Source organism: Python bivittatus, unplaced genomic scaffold, assembly GCF_059951505.1.
Source record: "Python bivittatus isolate LINGU-HERP-01145 unplaced genomic scaffold, Pbiv_v1 ctg000980_np1212, whole genome shotgun sequence".
Lineage (NCBI taxonomy): Eukaryota > Metazoa > Chordata > Lepidosauria > Squamata > Pythonidae > Python > Python bivittatus.
The window spans coordinates 43,349,833-43,369,287 of NW_028277125.1; the positions used below are offsets into that span (position 1 = coordinate 43,349,833).

At 39.8% G+C, this 19,455-nt stretch overlaps 1 long non-coding RNA gene across 1 annotated transcript in view; it reads right to left on the reverse strand.

Annotated features, from left to right (window-relative positions):
• Positions 1 to 797: 797 nt before the first annotated feature.
• The window catches only part of LOC148213580 (uncharacterized), a 31,152-nt gene continuing 12,494 nt past the window's right edge, over positions 798 to 19,455 (reverse strand). Inside the window, exons 2-3 of the long non-coding RNA XR_015794268.1 lie at positions 6,406 to 6,473; positions 798 to 6,128 (exon numbers count right to left, since the gene is read on the reverse strand). This is a non-coding gene — a long non-coding RNA (uncharacterized LOC148213580). The remainder of the gene's footprint in view (positions 6,129 to 6,405; positions 6,474 to 19,455) is intronic.

A 19,455-nucleotide genomic window follows, 5' to 3' on the forward strand; every position in this document is an offset into this window, starting at 1 on the left:
AATTCAGGGATTGAAGCTGGTTAATTGTACACAAAGGAGATTTATTTCTATAGGGTATGTGTATATGTAAGGGATGCAGTAGAATCAATAGGTCAGTTTTGCATAATGAGGAAAAAACGTGGACATTTTGAATTGAACGTTCTGGAATGTAGATATGTATGTCTTTGTATGGGTGTGCAGCCCAACATAACGGGTCATCTGTGTGCCAGAGCAGTAGCCTTTTTTCTTACCAATATTCTCTAGCTACCTACAGTATTTGTAAATAAAGCAAATATTACAAACACCATTAGTCCCCCAATATTTAAGTCCTATGGTAAGTCTTACCCTGTCTACCTATGCTATTTCAATAATTTACGAATGTAACCTCCTTATCCAGTATATACCCATTTCTCCTTGCCTTTTCAAAATTTGAGAACATGTTCTCCATAGAGCTAATTGGTATTTCCTTCATTTTAATTATTCCGTCAAATATTTTAAACCAAAATCTTGTCCATATATTTGAATGTGTCTTAGAATCTTTTAGAATAGCTTCACAAAGGGCCTTCCTAGATATAGAATCTTTCTGTGGTGGTAGGAATACCACTTTACTAGTCTTAATCCTTTTCTTTGGCCTAGAAAATGGAACAAATGCCAAATGGTTTTAGAAAGTATGCAGATTGCATGGTACAATCAGATTTGTTGTTAATTCGTTTTGTTTTAATCCCTGTTTTTCTAAATCCACAGACTCTAATATATGAGTTCTGATGACACAGGCAACTAGCATACAGTATCTGAGGATTTGAAGGATTTGATTGAAAGAAACAGTGCAAAACAGTATGGGGGGAGGAGGTTTCCCTCTTTTAATTCAAACTACTGATAAAATACAGCAAAAGCAGTTTCATTTCTTCAGTCTCAAGCTTTGCAGATATGATTTACAAATTACTCTGTATACCAACATGAACAGTTTCCCCCTCCCATTCAGATAGTGTTTCAAAATTACAAATTAAAGTGTAGCATTTTTTTTTCTGAACTTCAACTTTCAGCTCTAATCTATGCATATTTATGTGCATTATCATACGTGCTTAACATAAGTGTACTCTATTCTCTGTCCTACTTTTATCTACTTTTCCTAATCCTTGAATTAAAAAAAGGTTTATAGGTATTAGTGGAAAGTTTTCCTTTTCTTCTCTCAGTTGGATGAACTGGCACCTAGTCTTGGTCTAACTGGTGATTTCTTTGACTAATAAAAACTTTGATCTTTTCTTCCCTCTCTTTTAACCCTACTGAGGAGTCTCTATAATGAATAGATAAGGCCCTTCAATTACAGTATGTTCTTTGGCACTCTTCCCTGAAATCATGCCCTCAAAGCTTCAGACCATTCAGAAACCAGCAGGTGCGAACACTGTCTAATATATTTTAGAATATCCTTTCTCTAAATTGAAACTAATAGTCCAACAGCCACTAGAACTGTCTTAAGTCTGTTTTAGCTGTCAGCCATCACCTCCTTTCCAAGCTTGTTCTTCCTAAAGTCTTCCTGGCTGTTTTTTATGTCTTCCCATTTTATCCCTTCCTATTTTCCACCCCTCCTTTTTTTATGAAAAATATTTCCTATCTGAATCTTAAATGCTTAAGGGTTGAATCTTAAATCAACTCCTTAGCAGCAAACTGAGTACAATTTTGGTACCTGCACTGAAGTTTGGCATTCACTAGCTCCAAACATACTTAGGTACAACCATCCTAGCTGGCATGGTCAACATTGCTCATCTATTGGCTTGGAACAGGAACAGCTGTCATCCAACATTCCTGGAGGATACCACATTGGGAACGGTTGGGGCTGGAAAACAGGCTGAATATTCAACATTAATATGCTATAGATCATATTTCAAAATTCAATGCATAAAGCATGTATATGCTTGTGCATGTATAAAAGAGATATTTAATAATGTATCTATAATTAAACATACTTTGGTCATAAAGAAGAAACATCCTCAAAATATTTGAGTACCTGAACTGTAAAATACTACTTATTTCAGAATAAAGCTATAATTTGAGCAACCAAAGAAGAAGAGCAAATAGGAGTTTTGTGGGGGAATTTGGCAAGGAAGGTAAAAGGGGAGGCACCTAAAAAAAACCCATAACTGTCATTTTCTCTAGAAAGCCAACAATCTGGGATACCAATCAGTATTTTCTGTGGGTGTTTTATAAAAATGTGAGAGATTTCACAAAAGTGAATGGAGGGAGTTCCTCTTCTGTTCAGCGAGGCCATGGAGATAGAAAAAAATGCACTCGAACTGCAGAGGTGTGTTGACTTTATTTTTCTTCTTAAAGATGACAAGAATTACACATGTTGCAAGTGGAGGGCCACTGCCCTCCTGGGAGAAAAGGTGAAGGGGCTCAGGCGAATCTGTCCGCCTGGCTCTTACGGAAGCACAATCACGCACGGTTCCAAGGAGAGGAAAAAAATGGGTGTAGAAAAGCATTGTGGATACATAGTGAGCTTTCAGCTGAGCTACGAGTTCAAAAGGACATGTACAGGAAATGGAAGATGGATGTAATTACCAAGGAGGCATACCAGCAAGTAGTAACTAATACCTGCATAATATCAGAAAGGTTAAAACACAGAAGGAAGTTAGGGTTGCAAGGGAAGCTAAATGCAAAAAAAAAAAAAAAGCTTTTTTGGATATGTCAGTTGAGGGGGGAAAAAAGGAGGGGATGGACCTGCTGCTTGAGATGATGGTAGAATTATAACAAATGATAGAGATGGGGCAGAGCTTCTCAACTCCTTTGGTCTTCTCCCCAAAGGGGAACTACATTTAAATGAAGTTAAGCAGAACATCTGATACAAGGAAGGAGTGGTGATCCAAGGTAACTAAAGTGTAATTAGGAACAACTGGCTACTTTCAGGCTCCAGGACCAGATCAATTACTGTACATCCAAATGTTTTGAAGGTATGTCATCTCAGAGCTCCATTCTGTGATCTTTGAGAAATCACAGAGGCTGGATGTAGTGCCAGAAGATTGGAGAAGGGCAAATATTGTCCTATCTTGAAAAATAAGGGGGGTGGAAGAGGAACCCGGTAATCATAGATTGGTTAGATTAATGCTGATAATAGCAAAATTCTAGAATAGATTATCAGGCAGTGAGTTTGTGAGCATTTAGATTAGAATGCATTATTTGCCAGGAGTCAGCAAAAGTTTATCAAGAACAAGTCATGCCAAGCCAACCTGTTCTGACCAGTTTTGAAAACCATTAGAATGAGATGAACATAATATATCTTAAATTTAGCAAAACATTTGACAAAGTCTTCATGTGATTCTAGCAGAGAAGATAGCAAAATGTGCACTGAACTATGCTGCTACTAGAAGGATATAGAACTGGTTGAAAAATTATAATAAATATATGTTAGAGGCTCTGTATCAAGATGGGAGGAGGTGTCAAGTGGCACGCTGCAGGTCTCCATTTTAGTCCTTTTACTGGGACATATTTTATGTATAACTTGGATGAGGAGTTAGACAATGTGTTCTCTTCTATTGGTACAATGTGTTTATCAAATTGGTGGATGACACAAGGATTGGGGGGAGGTTGTAACATACAGAAGAGAATATCAAGGTATCCAGAGGAGAACAATCAATGTAAGAAGAGGTCTGGAAGAAAAAAAATCATGAGAAATGCTTGGAGACATTGAACATGGTTATCTTGGATAACAAAAGAGTACAAGGGAAAAGGGAGACTTGAGAGCTGTCTTCAAGTATTGGAAGGACTTTCATGTAGAAGATGGGTCAGATTTTTTCATTGTTCCAAAAGATAAGACAAGAAACCATGGGTTTAAATTATGAGGAAGTTGATTTCAGTTGGACAGTTGGAAGAATTTCCTAACAGTAAGAACTGTTCAACAATGAGCAAATGACTTATTTCAACAGAGGCTGGGTGGCCTACTTCAACAGAGGCTGGGTGGCCATCTGTTGAGGATGTCATAATATGGGTTCTTATACTGGTAGGGGATAGACGACATCTTCTCCAATCCCTTCCAACATTCAGTGATTCTATTGTTTCAAACCAGTAATACTGTTGCAAAACTAGTCTACTTGTTTTATAATGTAGAACCAGTTTGGAGTTGCTTTAACACGATTAGTACTTTGACAGGAGGCCACCAGGAAATCCTAGGATTGTAGACTAGACTGGGATTTTAAGAAGAAAAGAGAAAAGGCATAGTACTTCCATATTGCTGTCAAGTGTATTGGTGAAGGTGTTGGGCAACCCTTAGCCATGGAAGCTCATGGGGTGACTTTGAGACAATCACTCTCAGCCCAAACTACCTCACAGTGTTGTTGCTGTAGGGAAGAACTGGAACACCATATTGAGCTCCTGAAGGAAAGGCAGGATATAAATCTAACAAATAAACCTATATATGAAACTATCAGGAGCTGAGCTTGATTCAAGGGAGTAGTGCAGACAAACACTACATATGTGAAAGCATTGGGTTGGAGCAATTTTTAGCCTAAATGAAAGACCCCATTAACTACAATTCTATTCATAAGGAAAATATTTTTCTAAGACCAATAAGATAGAGTGGAATTAATCAGAAGCAGTGTTGTAAGTACAACAACTTCTAACTGAACCCTTTTATTCTTTCCAACTAAATGGAATGTTGGAAAGAAGTGAAGTGAATGGGCTAAGAATCCTGTCTATCACAGGGTAACTCTCTGAAAACTGAACTGAACAGAACCATATTTAGTGTGGTGGGAGCGGCCAACAACAGAAAGATTGAGTCTGAAAAAAGGCCAGGTCTGGCTAGGTGCTGCAGAAAAAAAAAATCCTGAAAAACTTTCCTAATGCATCCCTATGGGAGGGCAGATGGGCAATGACTTGGAATGCTGCTGCCTTGCCCAGTCCTAAGCCTCTCTTCCTCCTGCTCACGTGACCCAAAGTGGAATTACTATTAAGGGGCTGGAAAAAAATCAGCCATGTTTTTTGGCAATCTTGTTTCCTTTTACTGCTGGTCATTCAGAGCATAATTGCCTTTTGCTGTGAGTTTGATCGCATGACATGGCCGAAATAAGTAAGGAGGAATGTTGTGATTTTGCTTTCCAGCGATACACTCCAGAACTTGCTTGTTTGTCACCTTTGGTGTCCAAGGAATGCACAAGAGCCTTCTCTAACACCACAGGTCAAACAAGTCAATTTTCCTCCTGTCTAGTTTTTTCGTGGTCCAACTTTTGCAACCATAAACACAATTTGGGAAACACAATAGTGTGGACTAATCTGCATTTAGTTGCCAGGCTGATGTCCTTACTTTTCCATATTCGATTCATGCTCATCATTGCTGTGTGACCTAGTGCAATTTGATGTTTTATTTCTGGACTGCATTCACTGCTTTGATCAATCTGCGATTCTAGGAAAGTGAATTCTTGCATGCATTTGATCTCTTCACCATCAATTGCTCTTTTGACATTTCCATTCCTTGTAGTGGTCATGAGCTTGGTCTTTTTGATGTTCAAGAAGAGGCCAAATTTCTCACTTTCTTCTTTAATCCTTTTGATCAGAAGTTTCAGGCCTTCTTTGGTTTCTGAGAGGAGAGTTATGTCATCTGCATATCGAAGATTGTTGATGTTCCTTCCTCCAATCTTTACTCCAATTGTTGATTCTTCAAGTTCCAGCTTCCTCATGATCACTTTGGCATACAGGTTGAATAAGAAAGGTGAAAGAATGCAACCTTGCCACACTCCTTTCTTCATCTTGAACCAATCAGTGTCTCTATATGGTGTTCACACAGTGGCTTCCTGATTTGTGTATAGCGACTGCACCAACTTGACCAGATGTATTGGCACCCCCAGGTCTTCTAGGGCTCTCCACAGCTTGTCATGACTGACACAATCAAAGGCTTTCTTGTGGTCAGTAAAGCAGATGTAGATGTTCTTTTGATATACTTGAGATTTTTCCATGATCCAGCATAGATTTGCAATATGGTCACAAGTGCCACGACCCCTTCTGAAACCAGCTTGAAGCATCTGGTAATTCCCTTTTGATGGTTGGTGCCAGACATTGTTGTATGATCTTAAAGAGAATCTTGCTAGCATGAGGGATGAGGGCAGTTGTGCGATAACTGGAGCAGTCCTTGGAGTTGCCCTTTTTTGGCAATGGAATGAACACTGTTAAATGGAAATAAATTACATTAAGGGAGTCTGTTTTGTTCACTTGTGCTGTATCCTATGATGACATCTCTAAGATGTAACACTAGTGAAAGAAATTTAAATCTCCTAGTACAGTGTTTCTCAGCCTCAACAACTTTAAGATGTGTGGACTTCAACTTTCAGAATTCCCTAGCCAGCATGCTCATCTCATCCTATCCAACATCCAACATCCAAAATAGGATTACTGTAGTTTTAAAGGATACTTTAAAGAACAAATCAAAAGGTTGTAGCTTACCTTTTGTTTAGAAGTCAGTGACACAGGACTTGCCTTTGCTTTAGTTCTGAAGTAGTATTTAAATGTACCTGCAACATAAGACAATATTTTATTTAAAAGGAAAAGATTTGGTTGAGGTAGAGTTCCTTTCTTTGGCCCTCCCTTCGTGCCAACTCTTTTCTTTACACTCACTATATTTGAAAATAACTTTAAGAGCCATATGGTGGCTCCCTTTCTCCATCTTTCTCAAAACAGAAAGGCTGCAGGTCTGGTGATTTTCAAAGCATGTAGATGGGCTGTGAAATTCTTTAGAGAGGTTGACTTACAGCTGTTATGATGCTTTGTTAACATGTTGAAGGGAATAATTCTCCACTGGCTGATCTGAAACTTTTTAAGTAATATAAATGAAAATGAAAGCCTTCAGAACCCCAAAGTTGTGGTTAATCCTTTGTCTGATCTTCTGTTGTACAATAATTTGAACATAAGTATAGAGGTGGAAAAATTGTTTTTCGTGGCAGTAGCATAAACAAACCATGTAGTACTTCTCTTGATTTCAGTGTTGATCTTTATTACAAACTGAAACTGGGTGGGCACTATTAGTGTTTGTTCACATGATTACAATACTGTATCTCACATATCTTATATAGTAAGGTAGGCAATATTGCTAGCATCTAAAAGATTCCATGCCAGGGGCAAGCAGATGAGATCTGTATTTATAAAACTCCTTCTTTTCCTTCTTTTCAAGTTCTGCCTATCAGTGCCAAAGTACTTTTTAAGCACAACCCCATGGCTGTTTTTGCTGAATGTTTAAACATGTTTTAGATTGCAGCCTTGGAAATAAGGAAAGATTGTTCGAGAGCACATGCCTATTCAGGAATATATTTTTAATCCTAAATTGGCCCTTCAGCCCTTCTAGGTTTTCCAAAAAGCTTTTTTTTAGTTTGTGTATATTAAGCCCCTTACTTGTTATAATGAAATAACTGCAAATTATAAAAGCATATTGGTTACTGCAGATTAGAAGATGATGTGCTAGTAGATCTTGAACCACCTTCTACCTACTTAGGTTTGTCACTATAGTGACACTGAAAGAAGAGAGGGCAAATATACTTTGCTAAGTATTGGCCCAAAATGTTTATTACCTGGTTAAACTTCTATATTCTCCTGTGTCTCAAGCGTATATATGTGTCAAGACTTCTGGAACAAGCTCAGGTTTAATTGATGGTTGAATGTAACTCATTTTGTAACTTTTCCAGAAACCAATTCCCCTCTCCCCTTTTCTTCTCACTTTTCACATCTACGTTCTATTAATTCTGTTTTCTGGCATGGCTAAATTGTAAATCTATTAGACATAACTGCTTTCTTTTAAACTGTTGCATTATCTTAAAACTGTTTTGATGGACAAAGGACAAATATGTGTAGAACTTGCCCAGTGCCAGGACACAAGCCAGGAACTGAACTCTAAGCCTTTTTCATAGATAGAATGCCCAGGCTTCATGGAGTCTTCTTCAGGCACAGAAAAGAGAACAGATTTGCAACATCAGCAACAAAAGCAGTGCCCCAACAGGAAATAAGAAGCTTCTGAGTTCCCCGTGCCTCGTTTAAGTCCTAGGAAAACGGCCTTCTGCTTTTGACAAGTCAAGTTTGCAGTATCTTCTGCTGCTGAGGCAAAGCATTCTGTTGTTATCTGTTCCTTCTTTGCTGAAGAGACTATACAATAAACATTTCTTCTTGCTGTATTGTAGTGTAGCAAACTTGCCTTATGAATTATAACAAAATTGGTGTTTGAATCCTTTTGAAGAAGGTTAGATCAGACCTCTCTTCTGAAGGTGCAAAAATACACCCCTTTCTGAACAAATCTGTAAGTAGCCTATGCGTATATCTGAAGTACCCACAGAACGGTGTGGGATAGTTGAAAGCTGGTGGATGGATCTACTTGTTTCCCTAAAAGCTCCAAGGCAAATTCAAAACACTGTTGGAAACTGGTTTAGGGGAGGCCTCGAATTAAGCAGTAAGTTCCCTCTGGGTACATGCTAAACTGAAATTTATTTTCAGTACCACAAATGCATGTGCAGTCCTTTACATTTGTTGCAAAATACATTCATCTTTTTCTCCTCCCAAACTCTTAAAAATTTCTGAAGCTTATTTGAGACACCCAATCAAATGCACACACACACACACACACACACACACTTTTTAAAAAGAAAATAAATTAATTTGGAATTAGGAACCTGAACTGCAAATGACCCCAGAAATTTACCAACATATTTTGATCTATTGCTTGCCTGCCCTGGTAGGGGAGATATTTACAAACTGATGAAAACAAGAGTTTCGCAGGAAAACCTGCTTGTTCTTTCTGCATTCCAAATGCCTTTGGCGGGGGTGGGGGTGGGGATGGGGGTGGGGGTGGCGGATGTAAGGATTGCCATGCGTTTTCTCTGGAAGGCCTTTAGGCAGTACTTACAAGTAGTTGGGTAAATCTTGGACAACAGCCAAGGGCAGTCCCTTCTCACAAGGAACCTAAAGAACTAGTTGAGGGAACGCAGCCCTCAGATCAGAAAAGGTTGTCTACGCTGATCTAGTTCTACATTTAAATATGTAATCAGTGACAGATGGTAATGCAAACTGCAGAGAGCTATGGTATAATTTAACATTTTGCACATTCCAGAAAGGACAAAAGCTAAACAACAAATCAGATCACTTTTCCTCTCTGCTTAAAGCATAGAATACAAACCTTTCCAAACAGGTTGTTCTTGTTGAACGAAATCAACAGCTAAGGAAGATATGTAGAGAGCAGCATGTAACATGTATAACTCATTACATTTACATCTGCATTGTTTTGTGCTGGGAGGAGCTGTGGTCATGAAGCATCCACATCTAGAGGAGAGATGTGGAAAAAGAGGACTCATCTACACATCTTTCTAACCTCAAAATGAACATGCTCCACTAACCGTTTTTACATGGTTTGTCCTTATGACGCTGCCCTCATCTCATCTCATCTCATCTCATCTCATCTCATCTCATCTCATCTCATCTCATCTCATCTCATCTCATCTCCAACCTTCATCTCATTCCTATCCCACAGTCTTCTTTAGCTATTCTAGTTTTAAAATGGCATGTTCTCTTTTTATTGAACCATTTTTTTACCATGGACATGATCTAGCACACTTCATTGCCAATGGGCTTGATGATATGGCAAAGGATGGGGATCTGCCCAGTTCCTATTGACCGCTTTAGGCTGCTGCAACCACAGTTCCTCCACTCCTGGGAACTGTCCTCCGTGGCCATTCTGGCTTGGATTGCAGGAGAAGTCAAACACCTGCCTGCCACAGAGGCAGATGCCCATTTAAGCCTGACAAGTGCTTTCTGAAGGGTTTCCTAGGTCTTACTCTGGTTCTTTTGAAAGAATGCTACACTTGTTTTTGTAACCTAGGTTTAATGCTCTATGAAAGTGTTGCACAGGAAGTTGATTTAAACTGGGAAAAGGAGCTAGGTGCCACCAGCTACATGTTGCTGGTGCTGTCACCAGTAAATACATTACATGTTGTCTGCTGTTTCTGCTGACAAAGGGGGTTGTGTAGCTTTACTTTTTACTGTTTTTATTGCTTGGGAGGGGGTGCACACTTTTGTCTATTTGTACGCTTGTGTTTTTCAAACTTGGCAACTTTAAGATGTGTGGGTTTCAACTCTGAGAATTCTGGGAATTGAAGTCCATACATCTTAAAGTTGCCAAGTTTGAAACCACGCTGGTGTACACCATTTTGTCTACTGACAGGCTACTTCTGGGTGCTGCCACACAGCCACTCACTGCCAGCCTTGGAACAGTGTTTCTCAACCTAGGCGATTTTAAGATGTGTGGACCAACTTAACAGGCTGGCAGATTGAGAAACACTGGCCCAGAGATGTGGCTACGAGGAAGGCCCAATGGTGATGATGCACACACTACAGATTATGTCATGCTGAGAGTGCATGACCTCAGCTTTCCCATCTATGAAAATATTTGTTGTGGCATCCTGGGGAAATCCCTCTCTCCAGAACCAAATACAGTGATGAGTGTTCCATAGGTATCTATTCTCCATATGCCAGACCCTCCTCAGTGCCATTTTTGGCAGATACTTTTCCTATTGGCTAACAATATAAAGAAAGGGAGGGCAGCAAAAGCCAGAGGAATTAATTGTTGCTTTGTTTATCATGCGCTATACACACAGAATCTGAAAATCACTGTTCAACAGTGAGTCAGAAGAGAGACAGTAGGAGCAGGATAGGCATCACAAATTTCATCCCAGTATAGTATTCTGCTGGCTCAAGAATTTTACTCAGCAGTGGGAAAAGGACTGTTGTCCTGTAATTTTTACCAAATTATTTTCTTTATCTTTTCAGCTAAAAAGCTTTTTTCTTGCTTAGCAGGGATATCCTAAATTATTTAGTGCATGTGAATGTGTACATGTGTATATGTATGTGTATATATACATACATACACACATACACACACTTTGCCACACTGTAGGAGATTACTTATCAGAAAGATTATGTATAAGCAAAACAAAACATTCCACCATACACAATGCACTTCTAAATGTGCAGCAAACATAGGTGAAAAAGTGTACATTTGTGTAATACAATGACTTCATAATGTTTTTCTGCTGAACAAAGCTGTATATTATTTTCAACATTTTCTTTATCTTCTTACCAGGAAGTTGGGGGAACTTACTTCTGAGTAGATATGAGTAGGGTTGCCTTATAACTATATATGAAAACATCCAAACGTCACAGGGGCACATGCAGAGAAATCTCAAATCCTTTGGAGCAAATTTAGGGTGTAGGCAAACATAATATGCAAAGGAAGAATCTCATCTGCTGATGTTAACTGTTGCATTAGCAGGCATACGCAGTTGGATGCAACTAATAATAATTGAATTATACTGAATGCATATGCAATTTTTAATTAATTAATTACCTTACAAATATTTGTTGTTGTTAAGACATTTAACTAGGCAGTTTCCAATACAATTACAAGCATTGCTAAACTCAACCCAGCATTAAAACATTCAAAACAATATCCATTGTTGTCTTCAATTTGTTTTAAGTTTTTATTAATCATATTAATAATCATATCGCAGCCTCACATCTTTACTCTTCACTACCTCTGACATGAGAAGCAAATCAGTAATGAAAATGGGATCATACATTCATACAGTTATCTCATGTATGTTTCAAGTTGACACAAACTCCTCCTCTCCCCTCTGAACTTTGTTCAACATCTTCTATAGCCAGTCTATCCTGCTATTCACTCCTTAAAGAACTGGACTGGGGATAGTGGTGCATGAAACATTATAAAACTTGCTTAATGTATAATGTTGTTTCAGCCTGAAAAAGCGTAATAGTGAAGCAGCATGACAGAAACGCAAGGCAAATCCAACCCTATCCCACCCATTTGCCTCCAGAGTAAAACACAGATGAATCTACAGGTCAGCAAGTGATGACTACATAGAAAATAAAGAGAAAGGAAAGGGAAGTGGTCTTCCTCAAGAAGCATGGCCAGCAACTTAGTTTCATTTGTGATTCTTACTGTTTTTCCCATTTTATTCAACTTCTTAGAATGTGTTATGGCAGTCTATCTTCATAGCATGAAATATAGGAAAAGGAGCAGACAGAGTCACCTAGAGATACTTGATAGAGTCCTCTTGATAGACTGAGCTTGTTCCTGCTGCAATGCCATGATTGGCAGATGTTTAAAGGACAATTCTAATTGTCAGGGCAATTCAAACCTCCAGGAAAATAGTATTTCAGGGGGCAGGCACCCTGATAGTGATGGTATACTGCCTAGGTCTCATCAGATGACACTTTTTTAAAGATGGAATCTGGAGCATGTTCATTCTGTCAGTTCTTACTGGATGGCAGAAACCATGGAAGACAACTGGTTCCTCAAATAGCTGGGTGCTATGCGATGAAAGGCTTTATAGGTCATAACCAACAGCTTGAACAGCTCACACAGCAGAGATGTTACATGGGTGCACACGTAATTGCCCACATCACCACATTCTAGGACAGCTACAGTTCCTGAGTGTTCTTCAAAGGCAGACCCATGTAGAGTGCATTGCAATAATCCAGACATGAGGTGACTAAGGGATGAGTAACTTTGAGGAGGGATTCCCATTCCAGAAAAGGTCACACTTAGCACACCAGACAAATCTGGGCAAAGACCCTCCTGGCCACAGTTGCCACCTGATCTTTGAGCAGGAGTTTTGAGTCCAGGAGGACCCCCAAATTATGTATTAGTTCTGTCAGGAGGAGTGGTATCTATTCAGAACTAAAGATGGAAAGTCTTTGGTAAACAGAGAACCCAAAACATAAAGCCACTTCATTTTGTCAGAGTTGAGGTTAACCCTGTTCCTCCCTATCCAGACCCCAGCACCCTTCAGACACAGAGACAAGAGTGAGTGCATCAAGCCCTGTGGCACCCCACACTTCAGGAGCTTCAGTCTCAACTTCTCTGTGTCTTGTCTACACCAACTGGAACTGACCGCAGAGAAAGAAAGAGAATCACCACAACACCATGGCTCCCACTCCTATTCCTTGCAGTATCAAAGCCACTGAGAAGTCAAGGAGAACCAGGACAGTTGCACCACCACTATCCCAATACCACCAGAGGTCATCAACAAGTGTGATCAATGCCATCTCAGTGCTATGTCCCAGCCTAAAACCTGACTGAAAAGGGTTCAGATAATCTGCTTCTTCCAGGACCCTCTGAATTTGTAATCTGACCACTTTCTCAACAACCCTTCTTAAAAAGGGAAGGTTGGAGGCTTGACAAAAGTTCTCCAGCACTGTTGGGTCCAGTGATGGCTTTTGACAGCCGTATTGCTGATTGTAAAGGAAAGTAACATCTTTGTGTGATTTGTATTGTTTTAGATGAGGGCTCAGAAATATGTGTCAGTCCTAGACAGCAGGACTAATAATGGGGGATGCTGAGACTTAAGATCCAGTAACATCCTGAAGGTCTTATGGTTACCTAATGGATAAGCAAATTTCCTGATTTTAAGCACTGAGAAGGCCTTAATATATTTCATTTAAAACACAAGTAAATTGTCTACTGCTTATCTGAAAACTCTTTTGCAAAATAATTCCACATATTTTTATTAGAAGTAAATTCTCACTCTGTTCAATGGGAATATTTTCCAGATAAATATGCATAGAATTGTAGCATGAGTTGCAGTAGCTGAACCTGCAGCTTTCTGTATGTTAATTTGCACTTTGCTATTAGTGCTTTTATCCTGAGTATTAAGAAATCATCAACAGCTACTCATGAACGATGAGTGCATTTCATTTTTGGAAGCTATTTATGTCATTTAAGCCTGAATGCTGAACGCTGCTATCTGAACCATTCCCATGAACATAAATTCCTGAGGGCTGTCTGCATAAGAAGAATGTGGACATACTGAAGTGCAAAGGGACTATCTTGCCCACCATTCCAATCTCACTGTGATAACTAAAAATCTAAAACTTAAAACTTATGGAAGCTTAGAAGCAGAACATAAGACCACTGACACTTCTCCACTCATGTTCTCCAAAAACTGGCATTCTGTGCACTCTGCTTTCAATATCAGAGATAATTTTAGAGATTACATGACTAATAGCCATTAACAGACATCCTCCATTGCTTAGTTTTGTTTTAAAGCCATCCTATTTGGCAGCCACCACTGTTTCTACATTTGAACTGTAGAAGCTTTCTACAGTATCTACACTGTACCAGCTTTCCCCAATGTAGGTGCCCTCCAGATATGTGGATTTCATTTCCCAGAATTCCCCAACCAGCATGGCCCCTTAATGAGAATTCTAGGGGGTTTTGTATACAATTTGATAATTGCACACAATGTAAAGGATGTGGGTGGAGGGCTATGTGCAAGAAATTTATTTTTATTCCCTTTTGCGGGGGGGGGGGGGGAGAGAATTTTTGTTTTTCCAGGAGCTGTAGCAGCTTGGGGCAAGGCAATGATGCTTTGCTCCTTGTTCTCTGCATTGGGAGGTTAATAGAAGAGAACATGAGTGCAGATCATCTTCAGACAATTCTTGAGGGACCGGAGAGTAAAAATGGTGATGGCATCAAAGTGCTTTACCTCAGAGAATGTGAGACGTTAATAGCTGGATGGGATGGTCAAATTACTGAAACTAACAAAGATAAAGAACCAGTGGAACTCTGAAAGTGAGAATGATGACACTCTCCTATAGAAATTAGCAACTATTGTATCATAGTTGTGCCCCACATATTTCAGCCTCAGAATGAATCCATGCAGTCAAGCTAAATATTGTTATGGGGAGAAATGTAGTAATAACCGTATCTGTGTAACCACTGGTAATGCTACAAAAAACAAAGTTGGAAAAACCATTCTGTCTTGTCCTCAGTCTGATAGGAAGTGATAGGCAAAAATGATAGTACTTAGCTCCATCCCATAAGAAGTGCCTCCTTCCTTCTGCTGCATAGGAAGCTACACCTAAAAAGCTGCACAGGAAGTGGTCAGGCTGCATTTTTTCCTGGTCATTTAGTAATGTTAATTGTCAAAGTAACAGCTCTTTCCTCTCAATTCCCCTTCCTTTAACACACACTCTCTCCCAGAGAAAGTGTATCTATGCCCTTGCTCGCTAGCTCTCCTAACTGATCTGTATGGAATACGTTTTTCCTTAACAAAGAAATTGCAGGCACGGATTTGGTAAAAACTCCCTCTACAGCATAAGCCATCTGGATGTGATCTACAGCAGTGATTTCAGCACCTGGCTATTACAGCTATTGGGCTGTAGAAATAGTTTAGATAACTTCAGTGTTCCAGTCTCTGAAGTACTCAAGACGGTGAGGGCATTTTGCTTTCTGCCTAATTCTTTTTACTGGAAACATCACCAGCCTGGGCTGCCAAGAGAAGTGATATCCGTGCACTGACAGCGCGGTGGTTGTGTTGGGCAAAATCCAGCTTCCTGCTCAGCAAAAAATCCTGCAGATTTTATGGGACTGGTCCAGTGCTCTTTTTAATATTGCAATATAAGATGTTTTATGGAAGATCATGCCAATAATTAGGTAATAATACCTGGATTTATGACTTGTTAGGGTTTTCAAGTTGTGGGCAAACTGAGATAACAGTACCCCATGAAGAAGCTTTGAAGAATGTTAACATGCTCAAACAATACCACAGATCAGTCCACAAATGAAAGCTACACATGCAACCCTAGTGCACTTATGGAATGTGCACAGGCAAAAATAACACTCATACAGCTGTGCATTTCAGCTGGGAAGCAAATACAGCTGTGTCCAATTGGACTGATGCCCAAGTCAGACTACAGCCCTCTGCCAGCTGACTTTGGAGTAAGTGCCACTGCGCTAGGTAGAGCTGACTTCCCAGCCTGTGAGTGACATCAAGCCAGATTGATACAGAAGGGAACTCACCCTTGAGCAGTGCATATTGAGCTCAATTTTAAATGCATGTGTGATTGCAGTCAGAGGTTTAGTGGGAGAGAACATCTGGATACTCCTCTGGGCAGAGGAGATGGAAGGAGGGGGATGCATTATGCTCACTTGCTCTCACAAACGCACTTGGCTCACAGACTTCCTCCCTCTGGATGTCTCTGAATGAGAAAATGAGAGAGAGAGAGAGAGAGAGAGAGAGAGAGAGAGAGAGAGAGAGAGAGAGAGAGAGAGAAAGAAAGAAAGAAAGAAAGAAAGAAAGAAAGAAAGAAAGAAAGAAAGAAAGAAAGAAAGATAGAGGCACCCTGGAGGTAGCAACAGGAAGGTGGTACCATCCCCCAAGTACCAATTCTTTTTACTTGGGATAGGGGCACAGTTTCTCTTGCTTAGGCACCCTTTCATTCATCTAGGGCACAGAAAATACCCAATGGGCACCACTTCTTCCTCCATCTTTTCAGCACTTGCCAGGCTTCTCAAGTTATCAGATACTGAGGGAGCAAACAATAGTTCCTAAACACTGGAGGGCAGAGAAATACTATTCACTGCTTCTTCGGTTGGAACATCATATTGCCATCATAAGATTGGCTAATGTATCACTTGTCCCTACCCTGCCTCTGTTGTTTCTATCTGAACTCCTTGCCAATCACCTCTGTCCAGATTTGCATATGTGCCACTTATTACAGGCACACAGATTGATTTTCTCCTCTGCCTTTGTCATCCTCCCTCTTCAGCATCTTACCAACCAGTTGGAAAATGTCCACTAATCATGACACTGCAGCATGAACAGGTGGGTCAGATGTCATTGTGCCACTTCGTAAGGCTGGGACTCTGTGTTTCTTTAGACTGACCTGTCTGCCCTCCTCCTGTGTCCCATTTGGGCATCTCATGAGTTAGGAGAAGATGGTTTCAATCATGAATGTGTTTCTACAGGAAAATTAACTGAGCGGGGCCAAACAGGTTCCAGGATCAACAGTTATAGTTAGATATACACAGTGAGACATATGAGCTGAAATAACCATGAGAGGAGGGAGACAGAACCTGTCACCACTACGCAGCCTGCTAGATCCTGTAGAGGAGGCGATAACTGAAACTGACTAGCTGCTGAGCAACCATGGGCTGGAGGGTGGGACTAACTGAAATTGACAAGAATAGGTGAGCTGGAAAATAATCAATCAAAGTCTAGTTTGATTTACTGTTTTCAGGTTGCTGCAATGAGGAAAAGCAGGAGTGTTGTGCCTACCCTGATGTCATTTCAGAATTGTGTAAATATGCAGTTGCATAACTATGACCCCATTTCTTCCCTGAATACAATGGCACTCTACTCTCTTCCCTTTTGCCTGGTTGGAAACTCTTGAGAGTTTTAATTTCAAAATGAGGAAGTAGAGGGGAGATGGTATGAAAGGAACTTAGGAAATGCCACACTAATTGAGAGGGTAAACACTGGGAAAGAAATGGCTATGGGAGAGTTTTGCCAGTGACTAGAAAAGATGTGGTGAGCCAGCATCTCCCAAAACATATCTGGTCACACCTGCAACAGGTAATCTGATAATGGGTAGTAAAGCATTATAGAGTTTACATACCTTGAAGCTGCGATGGGACAATTTTGGATTAAGATTTCTGCTCCTTGGATTCAGTGCTGCACACAACACAGACATAAGTCTGTTTAAACCCTGGGCTGGGCATAAAATGAAGCCAACATGTGACCAGGGGTATTAAAGATGGTGCGGACATTATTTCCCCTGTAAGTGGGGGAAAAGCCATAACCTAAGAGTTTGACTGAGGAAGATGGAAGCTGTAATCCAATCCATCTGGAGGGCACTGGTTGGAGAGAAAGCTGCAATAAAGTATTCTCTTTCAGTGAAGGGTTGCCAGTGTGCGTTGGCCATTTCACTGCTGCAGCAGATTGATGTGCAGAAGTTAGCAGGTGATAATGCTTATCTCCACCAAAAGCTTTTGGTGCTGATTTCTGCATTCCAAACTTCACTAAAACATAGGCAAGAGACTCTTATTTCTTTTCAGCTAGTTGGCAGCCTGTTTTTCTTTGGAAAGGGGCCATTTCCAGAGTTTTTCTAACAGATATATTAAATAAATTCTTAGAAAAGACCTCAGAGTTTTAATTTTTTTCTGTTTCTTTCTCTGAATATTTGTAAATCCCCCTCCCGCTGTGCTTATTAAAATTTCTCCTAGAGAGTTATTGAATGAAGTAATATTCCAGTTGTATCATGTACTATATCATTTCCAATTTGTTTATTAAAAAAACATTATTAGCATTAATAAATGCTTGGTTGTCTTTTGAGGTAAATGGCACATGGTTTCTCTCAACTTACCAAAAGATTCACCCACGTTAAGCTTACACACAATTATGTGCAGACTTATTCTGGAGTAAATATATCAAGAACTCAATGTGCTGAAGTAAAGGCAGTCACTTGGGTGAATGCATTTTACCTTATTCTGTGCATTAAATATTATTTTCTCCCCAAAATGCACGTAGATAATATTTGCTAAGAGACATGAAAGAAGCCCATGATGGGACTGAAAGCTTTTGAATCACTGATACAACTGGAAGGTTGTCGTGTATAGCGTGATTCTACATCGGCACTTTTCAAAGGCCAAAGTACTCAATGGGACATCTGGGGAAAAAAGGCATTCCTTGGTTGCCTCCTGGCAAGTAACGGACAACTCTGGAAATGCCACATTCAGTGTTGGGACCTGACTGCACATGCCCCAAGCAAGTGAACACTGGTATATGACTTTGTCAGACAGCTGTTTGGCCTGCACAAAGAGTCCGATTAATTTTGCTCCTTCATACATTTGCATGGGGCCAAAACAGCCTCTGCTCTGGACAAAGTTCCATTGCACACAACCCCCTTCATCTCATTCTCATATTCCCTTTTTCTCAAAGGCTCCTTTTATGATTAAAAACAGCAAGCTTAGAAGAGGAAGGAGGAGTGTGGGGGCTTATTTACAAGCCTAACAAAATTGTGGACTTAATGTTTACAGGGAGAAAGAGTTTAAAAGGAACCCGGCTTTCAGAAGTAATTATGATAATATCTGAAAGAAACAACCCATTCACACCAACTGGGTGCCAGATCCTCAACTGGTGCAAACAATGAAGTTCTTGGTTGGGTCTGGGCCTTTTCTAAATGTTTATTTTATTTTATTTGCCCTATATATCTGTGCCAAAAGATATTCTTTTTTTGACTCCCTTCCCCATCCCCAATCCAGATGAAAGTAGGGTTTTCCCTAATCTTTCCAAGCAGATGTATTCCGTTCTGGAATCCCAGCTTAAAACTATTGCCTTAAAACAACAACAGCAATCAGAAAAACTTCTTTTATTTTTTAAGCAGGTTGTACTGGAATGCATTTGTATGTTCATTAAATCTGTAGCTAGCAAATTGTATTCAAGTTTTTTACAGCTATCGGCAGTAAAAAATAAAATAGCAAAAACATAAACGCTAAACAGGTAAAAGACAGTAATAAAAGCAAGAAAACAAAAGAAAATTTTAAAAAAACACAGCAGGCTTTTGAACAAATTGCAACATATTCACAGTGGCCACAACAAGTCAATTTACCTAGATAAAAGTTATTGATTATAGGTTGATTGGGTGGCCATATAAATCTAC